Source organism: Schistocerca gregaria, chromosome X (assembly GCF_023897955.1).
Source record: "Schistocerca gregaria isolate iqSchGreg1 chromosome X, iqSchGreg1.2, whole genome shotgun sequence".
NCBI lineage: Eukaryota > Metazoa > Arthropoda > Insecta > Orthoptera > Acrididae > Schistocerca > Schistocerca gregaria.
In genome coordinates this window covers 166063228-166082874 of record NC_064931.1, presented here as the reverse complement: position 1 = coordinate 166082874, position 19647 = coordinate 166063228, and the positions used below count along the sequence as shown (strand labels likewise).

The following is a 19647-nucleotide window of genomic DNA, read 5'->3' as shown; positions in this document are numbered from 1 at the left end:
TCAGATTACGCTGATACAATAGCTCCCTACTTAGCAATCATATACAACCGCTCGCTCATCGATAGATCTGTACCTGCAGATTGGAAAATTGCGCAGGTCGCGCCAGTGTTTAAGAAGGTTAGTAGGAGTAATCCATCGAACTACAGACCTATATCATTGACGTCGGTTTGCAGTAGGGTTTTGGAGCATATACTGTATTCAAACATTATGAATCACCTCGAAGGGCATGATCTATTGATACGTAATCAGCACGGTTTCAGAAAACATCGTTCTTGTGCAAGGCAGCAAGCTCTTTATTTGCACAAAGTAATGGCCGCTATCAACAGGGGATCTCAAGTTGATTCCGTATTTCTAGATTTCCGGAAAGCTTTGGACACCGTTCCTCACAAGCGGCTTCTAATCAAGCTGCGGGCCTATGGGGTATCGTCTCAGTTGTGAGACTGGATTCGTGATTTCCTGTCAGGAAGGTCGCAGTTCGTAGTAATAGATGGCAAATCATCGAGTAAAACTGAAGTGATATCAGGTGTTCCCCAGGGAAGCGTCCTGGGACATTTGCTGTTCCTGATCTATATAAATGACCTGGTTGACAATCTCAGCAGTTCTCTTAGGTTGTTCGCTGTAATTTACCATCTAGTAAGGTCATCCGAAGACCAGTATCAGTTGCAAAGCGATTTAGAAATATTGCTGTATGGTGTGGCAGGTGGCAGTTGACGCTAAATAACGAAAAGTGTGAGGTGATCCACATGAGTTCCAGAAGAAATCCGTTGGAATTCGATTACTCAATAAATAGTACAATTCTCACGGCTGCAAATTCAACTAAGTATCTGGGTTATAAAATTACAAACAACTTCAGTTGGAAAGACCACATAGATAATATTGTGGGGAAGGCGAGCCAAAGGTTGCGTTTCATTGGCAGGACACTTAAAAGATGCAACAAGTCCACTAAAGAGACAGCTTGCACTACACCCGGTCGTCCTCTGTTAGAATATTGCTGTGCGGTGTGGGATCCTTACCAGGTGGGATTGACGGAGTACATCGGAAGGGTGCAAAAAAGGCAGCTCGTTTTATAATATCACGTAATAGGGGAGAGAGTGTGGCAGATATGATACGCGAGTTGAGATGCAAGTCATTAAAGCAAAGACGTTTTTCGTCGTAGCGAGATCTATTTACGAAATTTCAGTCATCAACTTTCTCTTCCGAATGCGAAAATATTTTGTTGGGCCCAACCTACATAGGTAGGAATGATCATCAAAATAAAATGAGAGAAATCAGAGCTCCAACAGATAGGTTTAGGTGTTCATTTTTCCCACGCACTGTTCGGGAGTGGAATGGTAGAGAGAGAGTATGATTATGGTTCGATGAAACCTCTGCCAAGCACTTAAATGTGAATTGCAGAGTAGTCATGTAGATGTAGATGTATATCTAGATGCAGTTGACCATCTTGTTGCTCTCTCCACTTATATCATGAACAATTTTCTCAGGAAACGCCAAACAGTAGCGATATTTTTTGATCTGGAGAGAGCATACGATACTTGTTGGAGGACAGCCATCCTCCGCACATTGTTCTCTTGGGACTTTCGAGGTCGGCTGCCTCTTTTTCTTCATGAATTTATAGCAGAGTGCACATTTAAGTGTGGGTGAACACTACTCTCTCCCGTACCTTCTCCCAAGAAAACGGGGTACCCCAGGACTCCGTGCTAAGTGTTGTACTGTTTGCCATTGCCATAAATCCAATTATGGATTGTCTCCTTCCTAATGTCTTCGGCTTCCTATTTGTGGACGATTTTGTGATCTATTACAGCTCTCAACGGACCAGCTTTCTTGAACGACGTCTTCAAGGATGTCTCGATTGCTTCCACTCTTGGAGCATCAAAACAGGCTTCCGCTTTTCTCCTAGTAAGACCGTTTGTGTTAAATTTTGGCGTTGTATGGAGTTTCTTCCACCTTCCTTACATCTAAGCCCTGTCAACCTTCCATTCGCGGGCGTCGCTAAATTCTTGGGTCTTATGTTTGACAGAAAGCTGTGCTGGTCCTCCCACGTTTCCTATCTTTTGGCTTGCTGTCTGTGATCCCTCAACGCCCTCCGTGTCCTTAATGGAACCTCCTGGGGAACGGACCAAGTGGTCCTTCCCTGCCACTATCGCACCTTTGTGCGATCGAAATTGGACTATGGAAGCATAGTTTACTCCTCTGCTCGGCCGTCTATTCTTCAGCGGCTCGACTCTATCCAGCACCGTGGATTACGTTTAGTGTCTGAGCTTTTTCCACCAGCCCTGTGGAAAGCCTATATGCTGAGACTGCTGAACCTCCGTTGTCCAATTGGCGAGCTGTCCTTCTGAGTCGTTATGCTAGCCATCTGTCTTCCATGCCTGCAAATCCAGCTCATGACATTTTTTTCGACGCCACCTTGGATTTAGGGTGTGCTGATTACCCTTCCTCCCTACTACCACCGGGAGTCCGCTTCCGTCAACTGCTCCATTCTCTTTCCTTCCACTTTCCTAAAACTTTCTTGACAACTTGGGGTACAGCACCACCTTGGTTCCGGCCCCAGACCTGCCTGCTCTGTGACCTTTGTCAGTTTCCCAAAGATGGTACCCCTTCTCTTGTTTATCATCGGGCATTTGCTGCTCTATGCGCACAAATGAAGGATACCACATTTATTTACACTGATGGCTCAAAAACATCGTTTGGTGTTGGGAGTGCCTATATTGTTGGCGACACCCCAGCTCGATTTCTGCTTCCCGACCAGTGTTTGATTTATACTGCACAGCTTTACGCTGTTCTCCAGGTGGTCCAATACATCCGTCGCCATCAGCGGATACAGTATGTTAAATGTTCAGATTCTCTCAGCTCTCTCCTCAGTCTCCAAGCTCTCTACCCTGTCCACCCTCTGGTCCACCGGATTCAGGGCTGCCTCCACTTGCTCCACTTGGAGGGGGGTTGGCTTCTCTGTTTCGTTTCTCTGGATCCCAGGACATGTTGGTATCTGTGGAAATGAGGTGGCTGATATAGCGGCCAAGGCTACAGTCTCTCTTCTTCGGCCAGCTATTCGCATGATTCCCTTCGCTGATCTACAGTGTGTTTTATGTCGTCATGTTGCTCTTTTATGGCACGCACATTGGTCGACACTTCCCAATAATAAATTGCGGGATGTGAAAACTCTTCCCTGTGTTTGGACCTCTTTCTCCTGAACTCGTCATCGAGAGGAGGTAATTTTAACTAGACTCCGGATAGGACACTGAGCCATTGACATCTTTTAAGTGGCGATCCTCCGCTAATCTGTCTCCACTGCTCTCAACTGTGGACCATGAGAGACCTTTTACTTGAGTGCCCCTATTTTACTCCGTTACTTGCCTGTCTACAGCTGTCGCATGATATATCTTCCATTTTAGCAGATGACACGTGATCAGCCGATCGCGTTCTCGAGTTCATTAGTGCCAGTGAGATGATGTCAGTAATTTGTAGCTCATTTTGGGGACAAACAACCCCCATTCCATAGTGGTATTTTCAGCTTTCCTTCTGTTTTTGGTTTCCCCACTTTTTTGAGTTTTGCTCCCATTGCTGCTGGTTTCCAGTTTCGTTTTTTAGCTTTTCCTAAGTCACAGACCGGGTGCTAATGACTGTAGCAGTTTTGCTCCCTAAAACCATAACAAAAAAAGAAGAAGAAGAGAGCCATATTTGCCTCGGTATTTAATCGGTAGCAGTATAGACAGGGACTCCTTTCTACCTACGATTCCTCTAATTTTTTTTTTAACATCTTGAGGATAAGCCGAGGGAAATGACAGCACTGTGCAACAAGAGCAGTGGTGCAGTCTTGATTCAGACAGCATCCCTAGGCCAATCCTGGGCGTTACTCACTTCTGACCAGCTGCACGATATTCCTGTTTCCATCACTCCACATACAAGCCTCAACACGGTCCAGGGCATTTTTTCCATCACAATCTCCTCTTGCAATCTGATGATGAGGTATGTGGCAATCTAGACTGGCGGGGTGTTCATTTCTTCTAGTGCGTTTACAGGGGATCCAAAGACAACAGGTTTGTGCCTTCATCTTGGCCTTTGAGGGTGATTCATTGCATGAAAAGGTCAAGGTGATGGTTTACCACTGTGATGATAAACCATACATCCCTCCCCCTATGCAATGCTTTAAGTGCTGGAAATTCAGGCACATGTCTTCCCACTGCATTTCAAGTGCCACATGTCAAGACTGTGGACATCCACTGCATCCAGATACTCTCTGCGCTGCTCCTACCACATGTATCAACTATGGAGAGCAGCACTCCCCCTGCTCACCAGACTGCACAGTACTCCAAAAGGAGCGAAAAATCATGGAATACAAGAGAATACAAGACCTTGGACCGATTGACTTACTAAGAGGCTAAACGTAAATTTGATCAATTACACCCCATTTACTTGATGTCCACATGTGTTGCTGCTACATTACTATCGCCATTACAAGTACCAGCCATACCACACTCTGTGCGCCATGAACAAATGGCCCTCCAGGCCTCCAGAATACATCTGCCCCCTAGGTGGTAGAGGGAAAATCTTCGTTTGTTTCTCCCATAGTACCTACTTTGGGAGCAACGCCCCCCCCCCCCCCCAAATGCAGGGGACATCAGTCCCCTCCCTCCAGCCAGAGAAGCAACAGGCTCCTCCAGCTCCTCTCATGCAGAAGAGGTCCTTTGTTACCCTCTCTCCCAAGGTAGGCCTCTACTAATGACACGGGACACACACATCAGCAGCTAAAGGAGCCAAAAGCTGCTGGATGAAGTGCTTCTTCGTCTTCCTCCGTGCCAGCCCCTAAAGAGAAGCAAGAAGGCAAGCGAGCAAAGAAGTTTGCTAAGAAGATGGACCCTCTGGTGACCAATTATGCACTTGCAGTTGAGGTGGATATCTCACCTTCCCCTAAGGACCTGGATCTCACTGACACATCATCCACAATTGGAATGGATACAAACACTCAATCGATGGGAGCAGGTAACCCTGAGGCATAACCTGCCTCCTTGCAAGCTTCATGCCTTCCCCACCTCACGATATCGTCATGCTCCAGTGGAATTGCTGCGCTTTTTCCACCACCTGGCTGAGCTACGGCAACTGTTAAGCTTTACACCTGCTTTCTGCATTGCCCTCCAGGAACCTTGGTTCCTGGCAATGTGAGCCCCTGCCCTCCATGGCTGTAGGGATATTAAGAGAACAGTAGTGCCTATAATAGTGTGTCAGGTAGAGTTTGTGTGTATGTCCTGAACTCGGTATGCAGAGAGCTTGAGCCCGTTCAAACCCCTCTTGAAGCTGTGGCTGTCAGAAAAGGACGACGCAGGAAATAACTGTATGCAATATATATCTTCCTCCAGATGGTGCAGTACCCCTGAACATAGTGGCTGCACTGATTCATCAACTTCCTAAACCTTTCCTACTTTTGGGAGATTTTAACGGCCATATCTCCTAGTGGGGATGGCATTGTGCTTAGAGATGTCAAAACTTTCCTGTCTTAACTCGACCTCTGCCTCTTAAATACTGGGGCCCCCACACATTTCAGTGTGGCTCATGGCACTTACTCGGCCATTGATTTATCCCTCTGCAGCCCAGGACTTGTCCTACCTGTCCACTGGAGAGCCCACAACGACTTTTGTAGTAGTGACCAGTTTCCCATCTTACTAGACGTCCAACAAGATGGGCTTTAAACAAGGCAGACTGGGAAGCTTTCACCTCTGCTGTCACCACTGAATCTCCCCCACAAGGTGCCATCGATGGGGTAGTTCAGCAGGTCACTATAATGATCGTTTCTGCGGCGGAAAACACAATTCCTTGTTCTTTAGGTTCCAGGGCCCACTCCATATTTTTATCCTAAATTTCCTATCGTTACATACTTTCAGAGTCCAATTTGGCACCTCCCATAATTCCCCCATATCCCGGAGAATGGGATCCCGCAGGGCTCTGTATTGAATGTATCTCTCTTTTTAGTGGCTATTAACAGTCTAGCAGCAGCTGTTGGGCATTGGTCTCACCTTCTCTGTATGCAGACGATTTAGCAGTTCATACTGGCCCTCCAGTAGTGGTGTTACGATCGGCGCTAACAGGGAGCCATCCACAAGGTGCAGTCAAGGGCTGTAGCCCACTGCTTCCAGTTTTCAGCTGTGAAGTCATGCATCATGCACTTCAGTCGGTGTCATACCATTCACTCAGATCTTCAACTTAATGATGATCCACTCACTGTAGAGGAGACACATAGATTCTGAAGACTGGCTTTTTGATGCCCGACACGTAGCTTCCTCATCTTCATCAGCTGAAACGGAAGTGCTGGCAGCACCTGAATGCCTTGTGCTGCCTGTAGAACACCAACTGTGATGCAGATCGATCTATGCTGCTGCAGGTCTATAGACACCTTGTTTAATCCTGCCTTGAATATGGGAGTCTGGTTTATGGTTCACCGATGCCTTCAGCATTGCGTTTACTCGAACCAGTACACCATCATGGCGGTCAACTAGCAACGGGAGCTGCTAGGACGAGTCCTGTGACCAGCTTCCTGGTGGAGGCCGGAGACCCTCCATGGAAGGTTAGGCGTGCACAGGGGTTCATTCCCACATTGGAACACCAGGAGCAGGGCTTACAAGTGCAGCTTTCTCTGATCTCTTCTGTCTGAAGTGGAGTCCTTGCCTTTACCACTATACTTGTGGTCTATTCACATACACATCCATGGTGTACAACTAGGCCAAAGCTTTGCCTGAACCTTTTACATGACCCTAATAAATACAAATGTTAGTGGGAGTTGCATTCACTAGTAATTCATAAGAAATATAAACTGTCTTTAACAGTGAGTGTACAAATGAGTAAAAAATACAGGGCAAACAAATGTGATTATCATATGTTAAGGATGGGCTGCAAAAGTTGACATGTAGCTATAGGAGTACTAAAACTCAAGCCTTTTAAATTCAGCCAGGTATGTTTTCAGGAGATTTGACAAATACATAAAAATAGGGTGTGAAAGCTCTTCACCAATGTGAGGAATTAATGTACAGTGTTTCCTGTTTAGTGCTATTTGGTGATTATGACATATTTGTATTACAAAAAGCTGTAGATGTTTTGTGTTTATTCAGGACCCCAGGGCAATACTCTTTTTGAATACATTCATGAAATCATTAACATGCTGACTGATGAGCTCGTTTCCACATTATTTCATTTGATTGGCAAGCATCAAGTATAAAAGTATAATTTCAGCATTCAACAATGATGAAATCAAAGTATGCATTGATTGCCAGACATAGTCAAACACACCAGGAGTTCCTTTGATTGCAACACCTGCAAAGAAAATTTTTGTGACGAGATCCATTTCAGACTACACAGGCTTACGATACATGACAAATTTCATGACTCTCGCAGAAACAAACCAAGACTCAATAAATCCAGTGACCATGGAGTCCAGGGAACTGGTCCACCATGCCCAATCAATTGATGCAGGAAAGACCTGTTCAAACACCTAGGAATAGCCAATCCAAAATGAGCATGCAACCCATTATGCTGTCTCACATTTACTGTAGCATTTTCAAGCAAACTGGGAAGAATCTGTTCCAGAAAAGTCTGATAATAAGTGGGATGGTAAAAGGTACTGCTCAACGAAGCACTCACTGACCAAACCCACCCATATATCAACTGTGAATTGATGATGTGCAATGTGGTGCCGCATGCCGTGGGTGTTTCCTGGTGCCCGTAACTGCTCATTATGGTAAATGAATACACCATCTCCCCCCAGAAGTTTGTCGCAAGATATATATAGTGGGTACATAGGTGTTTTGCTATGAAAGTGCACTGTTTCATGTTGTGTATTTTATTCATCACTATTTGCATAACCTTGTTGCTCTTACAGGCCACATTGCTGATGGGCACAAAATTCATGTTCCCAGCAAGATTTCCTTTTAATCCATCAAAAATCAAGCTTGAAGATATAGAAGTACGAGAGGTGTTGAACCTACCAATGCTAAAGAAAGTTTAAATTTGTGAGAGTAGTGTTCATCAAGAAAACAGCAATGAACACTACTACATGGTTTACATAAATTTCCTTCTGGAGATCTGAGTTCTGAAGTAATAAATGTAAAAATTGTAATGAGTTATGTATTTAATGCTAAACAGACATCATCATCCTATAAATTTAAACTTATTTATTCCTTCACTTTAATATTCATTTCATTCCTAATATTTTGTTATAATGTTAATCTACCTGCTTACAGTTTTTTTGTTCATCAAAATATTATGTATAAAATATCTTTTATAATTATTTAAAATCTTTGCAATTTGTGTACATATGGCTTTTGTTGAAATATGTGGTTAATGTTTGGCTTTCATGTGTGAGTGGGAGAGGGGGAGAGGGGAAGGGGTGGAATTGTGTGTGTTTGGCTGTGTACAATGTCCTAATACATTGGCAACAACAAATATTTGTAGATGTAAAAACAGATATTGTCATGACAACTTCTGTTTACTTGTAACACAACTGTCACTTCCCTCCTCTATCTGTGAAATAAAAACCTCGTTCTACAAGGCAAAGGATGTGTATATACTATGTGGAGCAGTGTTTTAATCTCTCTTAATTCTCCACAATGATGGTTTATTTAAATGTCATGGCACTACTAGACTATTATTCCTTTTTGTTAAAATTTTTCAAGAAAAATAGAATTCAGGAGACAGAGAAATAAAAAGTTGTCATCTGATAGATCAGTAACCATGAAGAAACTGAAATAGATTACATACAGTCGTTTTTCTTTCAGGGACATTTATTGTTCCTTCGTATCCCCTCTTTTGCCTAATATGAAAGAAAGAAAAACTTCAACCGTATCTTTGGTATTCTGTTTATCTCACCACCTTCTTCCTCTTATACTACTACTTCGTCATCATCTGTTCCTCATTAATACTTAGGTAAAATTGTATGATAAACTTCAGGATGATTTTGTTTTTCATTTGCAGTCATTCCTCATTTCCTGCCAACTGGGTATCTATTTTTTTTTATTGTTTAGTGGCAAGTTACTTTCAGCCACTGATGAGTGCCAAATTACTTTGTTGTAATCATAATGTGGTTTATCTGTAAAGTAACAGTACAAATGTAAGTAAGTGTCTGGAGGATATTATATGAAATTGGTTTCTGGCCAGTACTGCCATGTAAATGAATATCAGATCTGCTATGTGGAAGTGATTTACAGATATGACTGGCTTTTAGTATCAATTTTGTACTAGTTACTGCATGCATACTGGGCCTCCTGCAGGCCTTTGTTCTTATTATTTAGCTAGAGCTTTCTATTCAGACTAAGTCAGTTCACATATATAAATGATAGATGTAAATTTCATGTTAAAAGGTAAATAAGGCGTTGTACCCTGATAAGGATATTTAAAAATGGATTGTCTGCTTCATCCCATATGGGTATCAGTCAGTATGGTCTCATCTTTTTTAAACATTAGCTAAAATTTTCACAATATCCATATCAACCATACAAAAGAAATTACTGTAATGATGATATAGAAATCAAGTTAACTTCTTTCTGTCTGTTCTCTGTATGTGTAAGTGATTTTTGTCAGAAATAATATAATTTTTTAAGTTGTTGGGATTCGCCATGATAATGTAATTAAACCATGTGTTACAGAGATATTGCAAGTTACTGGTTGACACGCACAGTTTAATATAGACACTGATCACCCAGAACATTATGGTCACCAACCTATTATCAATATAAACCTGTCCATCAATAGCAGTGTCACCTTGTGAGGAATGACTGCTACACACACACACATGGTGTGTGTGTGTGTGTGTGTGTGTGTGTGTGTGTGTGTGTGTGTGTGTGCGCAGAATGGGGAAGGTGCGCAGTCTATCTGAGTTTGACTGAGGGCATTGAGGGCAGATGGTAATGGCCCCAGGCTCAGCATGAGCATATAGGAGGCTCCACAACTTGTCGGGTATTTGAGAAGTGCTGCGGTGATTGCCTTCAACACATGGTGATACCACATCCAAACGTCATGGGGTTGAGGGACCGCCACTCATAACAGATGCCGGACGTTGTAGGCTGAGCAGACTGGTAAAACAGGACAGGCAGTAAACTGTAGCAAAACAATCCTCAGTCTTCAATACTAGGCGGAGTACAAGTATGTCTGAACACACAGTGCACTGAACACTCGTAATGATGGGCCTCTGCAGCCAATGACCCAAGCATATGCCAGTGTTAACACCACATCATCGACAACTACAATTGAAAAGAGCAAGTGACTATTGGCACTGTGCATTGGTGCAGTGGCAGAACATTGAGTAGTCTAATGAATCCCAATGCCACCATCATCATCATCATCATCATCATCATGCCAATGGGTGGGTGCAAATCTGTCATTTTCCCGTGGAACATCTCCTTCACACCTACACTTGGAATGGAGACAAGCTGGCAGTGGCTCCATTATGCTCTGGGGAACATTCAAGTAGACACTCACGAGTCCAGTGGAGCTTACGCTAGGCACCATGATGGATAAGGAGTATCGTACACTGGTTGCAGACCACATGTACCCCTTCATGACAATCATGTTTCCAGACAGCAGTGGCATTTTTCAACAAGATAATGTGATACTTTGGAAAGCCATAACAATCTGGAGGCTGTCAAGCTGCTGTGATTCATGACTGACAGTAAACCTTTGATTTTAAAATGTAACTGCCTATTGAAAGGAGGGTGGGGGGAGGAGAAATGAACTTGCTTTGATAGTTAATTCTTTTATTTTTTGCTCTTACGTCATGCAATGACATTACTTATATCTTCTTATTTGTGTGAAAGCTGTTTATTATTATTATTATTATTTATTGGTTTATAATCCGTACTGTGACATTTGTCAACTGTGGGTATTATGTATCAGGCAGAAGTTTCGTGCTCTTCTTGCAAATTCTAGTAAATTATTGAAATATTATTTTCTCTGCAGATTAATATTGATTATTCATCAAAAATCACTTTTTAATTTTTAAAAATTTAATATTAATAGGCCGTCAGATGGCTAAAAGTAAAACAAATGAGATTATTAGTAAATCCATCATAAATGTGATAGGCAGACCTACTCTTTGACAAGATCTACATGTGGAGAGCTTTTCATCTTAATGACTCTTTTTGTTTTGCTGTTATATATTTTGTGTAACACTTACTAGATATTTCTATATCAGTCATTGGCTTTAGCTAAAGTATAAAATATTTCCTGGGCTAAAATGTCGGTAAAAAGGAAGAGACTTGAAAAAAATTGATTTCCATCATAATTCAAGACAGTGCTGTTAACTATACTATGGAAAGATGTATAATTTTACTTCTGTTGGCAGTGAATAGTGAAAGACTTTGAGAACATAAGATGTAGAAACAAATTGTATTGTTCCTCTGACTATGAATAAAAATTTTAAATCCATTAAAAGCTATTTTAGTCACTGTTAACTGTAAATATTGCCAAGCTCATCAGTGAGAAATAATCTGTGCACTGAACTTTTAATTGTTTGTAGCAGTTCTGATGGACAGTGAATATGAGTAACATGCTTGGCTGGGAACATGATGTACATAAATTATTCCTTTCATGTGCAGATTTTCTTAAACTGTACCATTGTTAAAAAAAGTTGTATAATACTCATTGTTCATGTACTTCCTCACAGCCGCTAAAGGGAACAGGTGATGCTATATTTAGTTTAAAAAGTGTGTTTTATGAAAAATTTAAAAACTGGCATTATTTTGTATGATCTGTTTCCCAAGAAGCACCATTTTAATCTCCCCCCAATGCTATTAAACCCTGCTTTTTCTCTTCTGTATGTGCACCACAATGTTGTTTTTGGGACGTAACTACCATTTCATTCATTTAAAACTATAAAATATCACATTAGACTGACAGAAATATGTTCTTCATGAATGCTGGCCAGATCAAAGAATGGAATTAAATGGGAATAGTTATCTAACTACAATGTCTTTAAATCAGAATTTATCATTCAGGCATTGCTGCTGCTACTGTAGTAATGACCCTCCATTTGAGGTGTGTGTAGTTACAGTGCTTATTGTAAATGATTCTCTTCTAAGATAATCCAAGAATCACATTTCCTTATTTTTCTTAAAAACGTAGAATTACTATAAACATACAGAGTTGTTTCAGATAAATCAGAAAGATATTTTTTTAGTCTAGTCATGATAATTTCAGCCAGTCTGTATCTGTAAATGACCACACTGAATAATATGAGGGTAGTCCACAAAGTAAGTTCTGTTTCTATTTCTATCTGCGGCAACGCTACGATCACAGTTCCGAGCATGCATGGCAGTTACTCTGACTCAATGAGAAGACATGTAAGCCATTTTCAAGTCGCTACTGTCGACATGTGCTTTGTACTGCTTCTTCATAATGTCAGTTGTAATTGAAAATGCCATCGCGTGTGGAATCAGATCTGAGATTCATTTTCTAAACGCAAAGAAAGATAAACCAAAGGAAATTGATTGGCAAATCTGTGAGGTTTATGGACAAAATGCTATGAGTGATTCAATGGTTAGAAGATGGGTCAGACTGTTCAATGAAGGACGTGATCAAGTATGGAGTGAACGCCCATCTGTGGTTACTGTTGAACTGGTTCACACAATTGAAGAGAAGATTAAGCACAACCATAAGTTTACACTTAGTGCCCTTGCTATGAAAGTTCTGCAAATCTCACTATCACTAATTCATGAAATTGTTACAGAAAAACTATAATTTTGGAAATTTTGCTCATGTCCTGTACCCAAATTTCTTACTGAACAACACAAAAAACGACGGTTGGGCAGTGCGCTTCAGTTTTTGACACACTACAATGAAGAAATTGATGGTTTTCTTTCTCGGATAGTCATGGGGGATGAAACTTGGGTAATGTAAGACACCCCTGAAACAAAACAGCAATCAATGGAATGGAGGGACACGTCATCCCCAACAAAGGTTAAGCCTAAGCAAATCTTGACACCTCTAAAAGTCATGTGCACTGTTTTTTGGGACAGAAAAGGCATTTTGCTGATTGATTGGTCTCGTGGTAAGAAACCAGTGCCCATGGTTACAGAGAGACCATCAAGAAATTGTGCCGTGCAATACAGAACAAGCGCCAAGGATTACTGTCAAATGGTGTTTTTTTCTACAATAATGCCCAACCTCAGAGCTCTTATGGGAATTTCACTGGGATGTGTTTGATCATCCTCTGTACAGCCCAGACCTTGCTCCTAGCTCTCTTCTTACACCTAAAATTTGTCCTTGGTGGTTAACACTTCAATGATAATGACAAGCTAAAAGAACATGTTACCACATAGTTGAATACACAGGTGGCAATCTTCTATGAAGAAGGCATACAAAAACTTGTGCCACGGTATAACAAGCGCCTACAAAATTTTAGAAGCTGTATAAAAAAGTAGTTTAACAGTTGTAGATTTTTACAAGAAATATTTTTTCTGTGTCTGTGTACGTTTGTTTTATATAACCAAATGGCACTTGCTTTGTAGACAAAACTTGTAAATTAATAACTGTGAAGATCTATAATCAAAAGTGATGTCTATTTAATTATTTTAAGCATATAATTGAAAATTTTGATACTTCAATTATGAACTTTTTTTAACTGCATTTCATAGTTCACTCTCACCTTCATAGTTTAGTGGTCAGTGCGGCTGATGGCCAATTAAGGGGCCTGGATTTGATTACCAGCAGAGTCAGCAATTTCCTCTGCTTGGGGACTGGGTATTGTTTCGTCCTCATCATTACCGGCATGTAAGTCATCAAAATGAAATCAACTAAAACGACTTGCAGCTGACAAACTCGATGAAAGGGTACCCTTGCCAGAATATGCACATTTCATTTTCATAGTTCAAAAGTCAGAGAAGAAGGAAGAGTAATTTTGTAAGTTGAGCATGGTCACTCACGTTTATTTCATAGTAATGTAATGTCCTATGCAGAGAGTAAAAATAACTTGCAATATTGGCTGAGAGTATAATCCATTGGCTACAATCTTTGGAAGAAACACAGTTTGATAACATTTGACACAAACTTTGCTAACTACTTGTAAAATTAATCTGAGGCAGTAATTTAGCCTCTTGGAAAATAAAGTAGTAAGTACATAAGTAAGTTTATTTTTCAGGTGTAGTAGTAGTTGTTGTTGTTGTGGTCTTTTGTCCCGAGACTGGTTTGATGCAGCTCTCCATGCTACTCTATCCTGTGCAAGCTTCTTCATCTCCCAGTACCTACTGCAACCTACATCCTTCTGCATCTGCTTAGTGTGTTCATCTCTTGGTCTCCCTCTACAATTTTTACCCTCCACGCTGCCCTCCAATACTAAATTGGTGACCCCTTGATGCCTCAGACCATGTCCTACCAACCGATCCCTTCTTCTGGTCAAGTTGTGCCACAAACTTCTCTTCTCCCCAATCCTATTCAATACTTCCTCATTAGTTATGTGATCTACCCATCTAATTTTCAGCATTCTTCTGTAGCACCACATTTCGAAAGCTTCTATTCTCTTCTTGTCTAAACTATTAATCGTCCATGTTTCACTTCCATATATGGCTACACTCCATACAAATACTTTCAGAAAAGACTTCCTGACACTTAAATCTATACTCGATGTTAACAAATTTCTTTTCTTCAGAAACGCTTTCCTTGCCACTGCCAGTCTACATTTTATGTCCTCTCTACTTTGACCATCATCAGTTATTTAGCTCCCCAAATAGCAAAAATTCCTTTTCTACTTTAAGTGTCTCATTTCCTAATCTAATTCCCTAAGCATCACCCGACTTAATTCGACTACATTCCATTATCTTCGTTTTGCTTTTGTTGATGTTCATCTCATACCCTCCTTTCAAGACATTGTCCATTCCATTTAACTGCTCTTCCAAGTTCCTTGCCGTCTCTGACAGAATTACAATGTCATCAGCGAACCTCAAAGTTTTTATTTCTTCTTCTACATCTACATCCATACTCCGCAAGCCACCTGACTATGTGTGGCGGAGGGTACCCTGAGTACCTCTATCGGTTCTCCCTTCTATTCCAGTCTCGTATTGTACGTGGAAAGAAGGACTGTCGGTATGCTTCTGTGTGGGCTCTAATCTCTCTGATTTTATCCTCATGGTCTCTTCGCGAGATATACGTAGGAGGGAGCAATATACTGCTTGACTCTTCGGTGAAGGTATGTTCTCGAAACTTCAACAAAAGCCCGTACCGAGCTACTGAGCGTCTCTCCTGCAGAGTCTTCCACTGGAGTTTATCTATCATCTCCGTAACGCTTTCGCAATTACTAAATGATCCTGTAACGAAGCGCACTGCTCTCCGTTGGATCTTCTCTATCTCTTCTATCAACCCTACCTGGTGCGGATCACACACTGCTGAGCAGTATTCAAGCATTGGGCGAACAGGCGTACTGTAACCTACTTCCTTTGTTGTCGGATTTCATTTCCTTAGGATTCTTCCAATGAATCTCAGTCTGGCATCTGCTTTACTGACGATCAACTTTATACGATCATTCCATTTTAAATCACTCCTAATGCGTACTCCCATATAATTTATGGAATTAACTGCTTCCAGTTGCTGACCTGCTATTTTGTAGCTAAATGATAAGGGACCTATCTTCATGGATTTTAATACCTACTCCAAATTTTTCTTTTGTTTCCTTTACTGCTTGCTCAATATACAGATTGAATAACATAGGGGAGAGGCTACAACCCTGTCTCACTCCCTTCCCAACCACTGCTTCCCTTTCATGCCCCTAGACTCAACTGCCATCTGGTTTCTGTAAAAATTGTAAATAGCCTTTCACTCTCTGTATTTTACCCCTGCCACCTTTAGAATTTGAAAGAGAGTATTCCAGTCAACATTGTCAAAAGCTTTCTCTATGTCTACAAATGCTAGAAATGTAGGTTTGCCTTTTCTTAATCTTTCTTCTAAGATAAGTCGTAAGGTGAGTATTGCCTCACGTGTTCCAGTATTTCTACGGAATCCAAACTGATCTTCCCCGAGGTTGGCTTCTACCAGTTTTTCCATTTGTCTGTAAAGAATTCGTGTTAGTATTTTGCAGCTAAGGCTTATTAAACTGATTGTTCGGTAATTTTCACATCTGTCAACACCTGCTTTCTTTGGGATTTGAATTATTATATTCTTCTTGAAGTCTGAGGGTATTTCGCCTGTTTCATACATCTTGCTCACCAGATGGTAGAGTTTTGTCAGGAATGGCTCTCCCAAAGCCGTCAGTAGTTCCAATGGAGTGTTGTCTACTCCGGGGGCCTTGTTTCGACTCAGGTCTTTCAGTGCTGTGTCAAATTCTTCATGCAGTATCGTGTCTCCCATTTCATCTTCATCTACATCCTCTTCCATTTCCATAATATTGTCCTCAAGTACATCGCCCTTGTATAGACCCTCTATATACTCCTTCCACCTTTCTGTTTTCCCTTCTATGCTTAGAACTGGGTTTCCATCTGAGCTCTTGATGTTCTCTGATCTCCAAAGTTCTCTCTAATTTTCCTGTAGCCAGTATCTATCTTACCCCTAGTGAGATGTGCCTCTACATCCTTACATTTGTCCTCTAGCCATCCCTGCTTAGCCATTTTGCACTTCCTGTTGATCTCATTTTTGAGACATTTGTATTCCTTTTTGCCTGCTTCATTTATTGCATTTTTATATTTTCTCCTTTCATCAATTAAATTCAATATTTCTTCTGTTACCCAAGGATTTCTACTAGCCCTCGTCTTTTACCTACTTGATCCTCTGCTGCCTTCACTACTTCATCCCAGAAAGTTACCCATTCTTCTTCTACTGTATTTCTTTCCCCCATTCGTGACAACTGTTCCCTTATGCTCTCCCTGAAACTCTGTACAACCTCTGGTTCTTTCAGTTTATCCCAGTACCATCTCCTCAAATTCCCCCTTTTTGCAGTTTCTTGTTTTAATCTACAGTTTGTAACCAATAGATTGTGGTCAGAGTCCACATCTGCCCCTGGAAATGTCTTACAACTTAAAACCTGGTTCCTAAATCTCTGTCTTGCCATTATATAATAACTTTTAGTATCTCCAGGGTTCTTCCATGTATACAACCTTCTTTCATGATTCTTAAACCAAGTGTTAGCTATGATTAAGTTGTGCTCTGTGCAAAATTCTACCAGGCGGCTTCCTCTTTCATTTCTTAGCCCCAATCCATATCCACCTACTACGTTTCCTTCTCTCGCTTTTCCTACACTCGAATTCCAGTCACCCATGTCTATTAAATTTTCATCTCCCTTCACTATCTGAATAATTTCTTTTATTTCATCATACATTTCTTCAATTCCTTCGTCATCTGCAGAGCTAGTTGGCATATAAACTTGTACTACTGTAGTAGGTGTGGGCTTCGTATCTATCTTGGCCACAATAATGCGTTCAGTATGCTGTTTGTAGTTGTTTACCCGCATTCCTATTTTCCTATTCATTATTAAACATACTCCTGCATTACTCATATTTGATTTTGTGTTTATAACCCTGTAGTCACCTGACCAAAGGTCTTGTTCCTCCTGCCACCGAACTTCACTAATTCCCACTATATCTAACTTTAACCTGTCCATTTCCCTTTTTAAATTTTCTAACCTACCTGCCCGATTAAGGAATCTGACATTCCAAGCTCCGATCCGTAGAACGCCAGTTTTCTTTCTCCTGATAACGACATCCTCTTGAGTTGTCCCCGCCCGGAGATCCGAATGGGGGACTATTTTACCTCCAGAATATTTTACCCAAGAGGACGCCATCATCATTTAATCATACAGTAAAGCTGCATGCCCGCGGAAAAAATTACGGCTGTAGTTTCCCCTTGCTTTCAGCTGTTCGCGGTACCAGCACAGCAAGGCCTTTTTGGTTATTGTTACAAGGCCAGATCAGTCAATCATCCAGACTGTTGCCCTTGCAACTACTGAAGAGGCTGCTGCCCCTCTTCAGGAACCACATGTTTGTCTGGCCTCTCAACAGATACCCATCCGTTGTGGTTGTACCTACGGTACAGCTATCTGTATCGCTGAGGCACGCAAGCCTCCCCACCAACAGCAGGGTCCATGGTTCATGGGGCAGTATCTCCATATTGTCCATTGCATTATGATCTCACAATTAAGTGTGCGTCAGGAATATTAATGAAACATAAACATCAACATGAAAACTACAACTGAAACCACTAAAAATCACTTGCTGCACTTATCAATGTCATATACACATTGGTTCTTTAGCTTCCGATATTAAAGGTAAAATAACAAACAGGTGCGGCAGTGAAATGAGAGATTTGGCAACACTGGAAGTAGGAATCACAAAACACGAGTGATGCCACTGACCTTGATATTTATGTTCAGTGGAGATGCTATCATGGGCCAGTGAACAATGTGTTGTTGCCACGAAGGTAATTTACAAAAATGACAACTAAGCAGCTATGCAGTGTGTTTTTCGTATTCATTACAATGTCGCAAGTCATGCCCCTGTCCCATCAGCACATGCTATCAAAGTACAGGTAAAGAACTTTGAGGAAATGGGTGATGAGGTGCAAAAGAAGGATGGAAGTGCAAAATGGATGTGTACAATAGAGAATGTTAAAGGAATGGAAGAAGCCTTCAGCCGAAATTCCAGGCATTCTGCACAAAAGCATGTGCTGGAACTTGACGCAACAGATTGCAGTGTGTGGTGAATATAGCAAAAAGAACTGCAAAACTACCTATATTCTGCAAATGAGCTCCTGAAGATAATATTCTTTCACCAGAATCTGACCATGAATGATGAGGTGTCAGGCTTTGCTGACAAGCAAAACTTCACCAACTGATCATGTGAAAATCCTGAAATGCTTCATGAAACACAACTTCAGTCATAAAGTGGTGGTGTGGTGCAGTATATTAATGTTTGGAACTGTTGGGTGCTATATTTTCTAAGACAACTGTGCTAATGCCGGTACCATGAATACAAAACATTTTGTTCACATAGTGAAACACACCCTAATGTGACTACTTCCTGTAACTTTAGCCACATTCTTCCAACAAGACCATACCTTGCAGCATTCCATCAACATGGTACAGAACATCTTTCCTGGTCATCTGACCTTCCAGTATGTGATTTGTTCCTTTGGGGTCATTTGAAATCTCAGATCTTCCAGTGGACCCACCAAACACCATCCAAGAAATGAAGGACCAAATTCAGGAGGAAATTAATTGAAGTTCAGTGCCAGTCTTGCAAGATGTGAAGTCTAACTTCTTTAAGACATGAAATGTGTAGTCAGTTACATGACATCATTTCAAGTGATTGTCATCGTGAAGTGCAAGCATTGTAAACTGTTGTTTTATTTTTTTTTCTAGCACTGTGAATAAATTTTTATTGGTGGTGGAGGTTTCAAGATCATCCATTTCACTGCCATAAATGTTAGTAAGAAAATTAGGACAAGTTGCAAAAATGTTAAGGAACTTCTGCTAAGAGATGTATAGTTCCTTAGAGGTGGAGAGGGGAGAGAAGGGGAAGAAATGACTTTAACATGTTGACTGCCACATGCATAGTGACGGATGTTTCAACACCACGCCAAACTAGGCACACAGTGTTAGGGATGAGGCTGTGCTATGACCTCATGGCAGTCATCATATTAATGGAGATTCCAGTGTATCAGTGCATACATTTTCTTTCTTAATAAGATAAGCTG

General features: G+C 41.2%; 1 long non-coding RNA gene across 2 annotated transcripts in view; it reads right to left on the bottom strand.

Annotated features, from left to right (window-relative positions):
- LOC126299261 (uncharacterized) overlaps nt 1-19647 on the bottom strand; it is a 717934-nt gene that overhangs the window by 390056 nt on the left and 308231 nt on the right. The window lies entirely within an intron of this gene.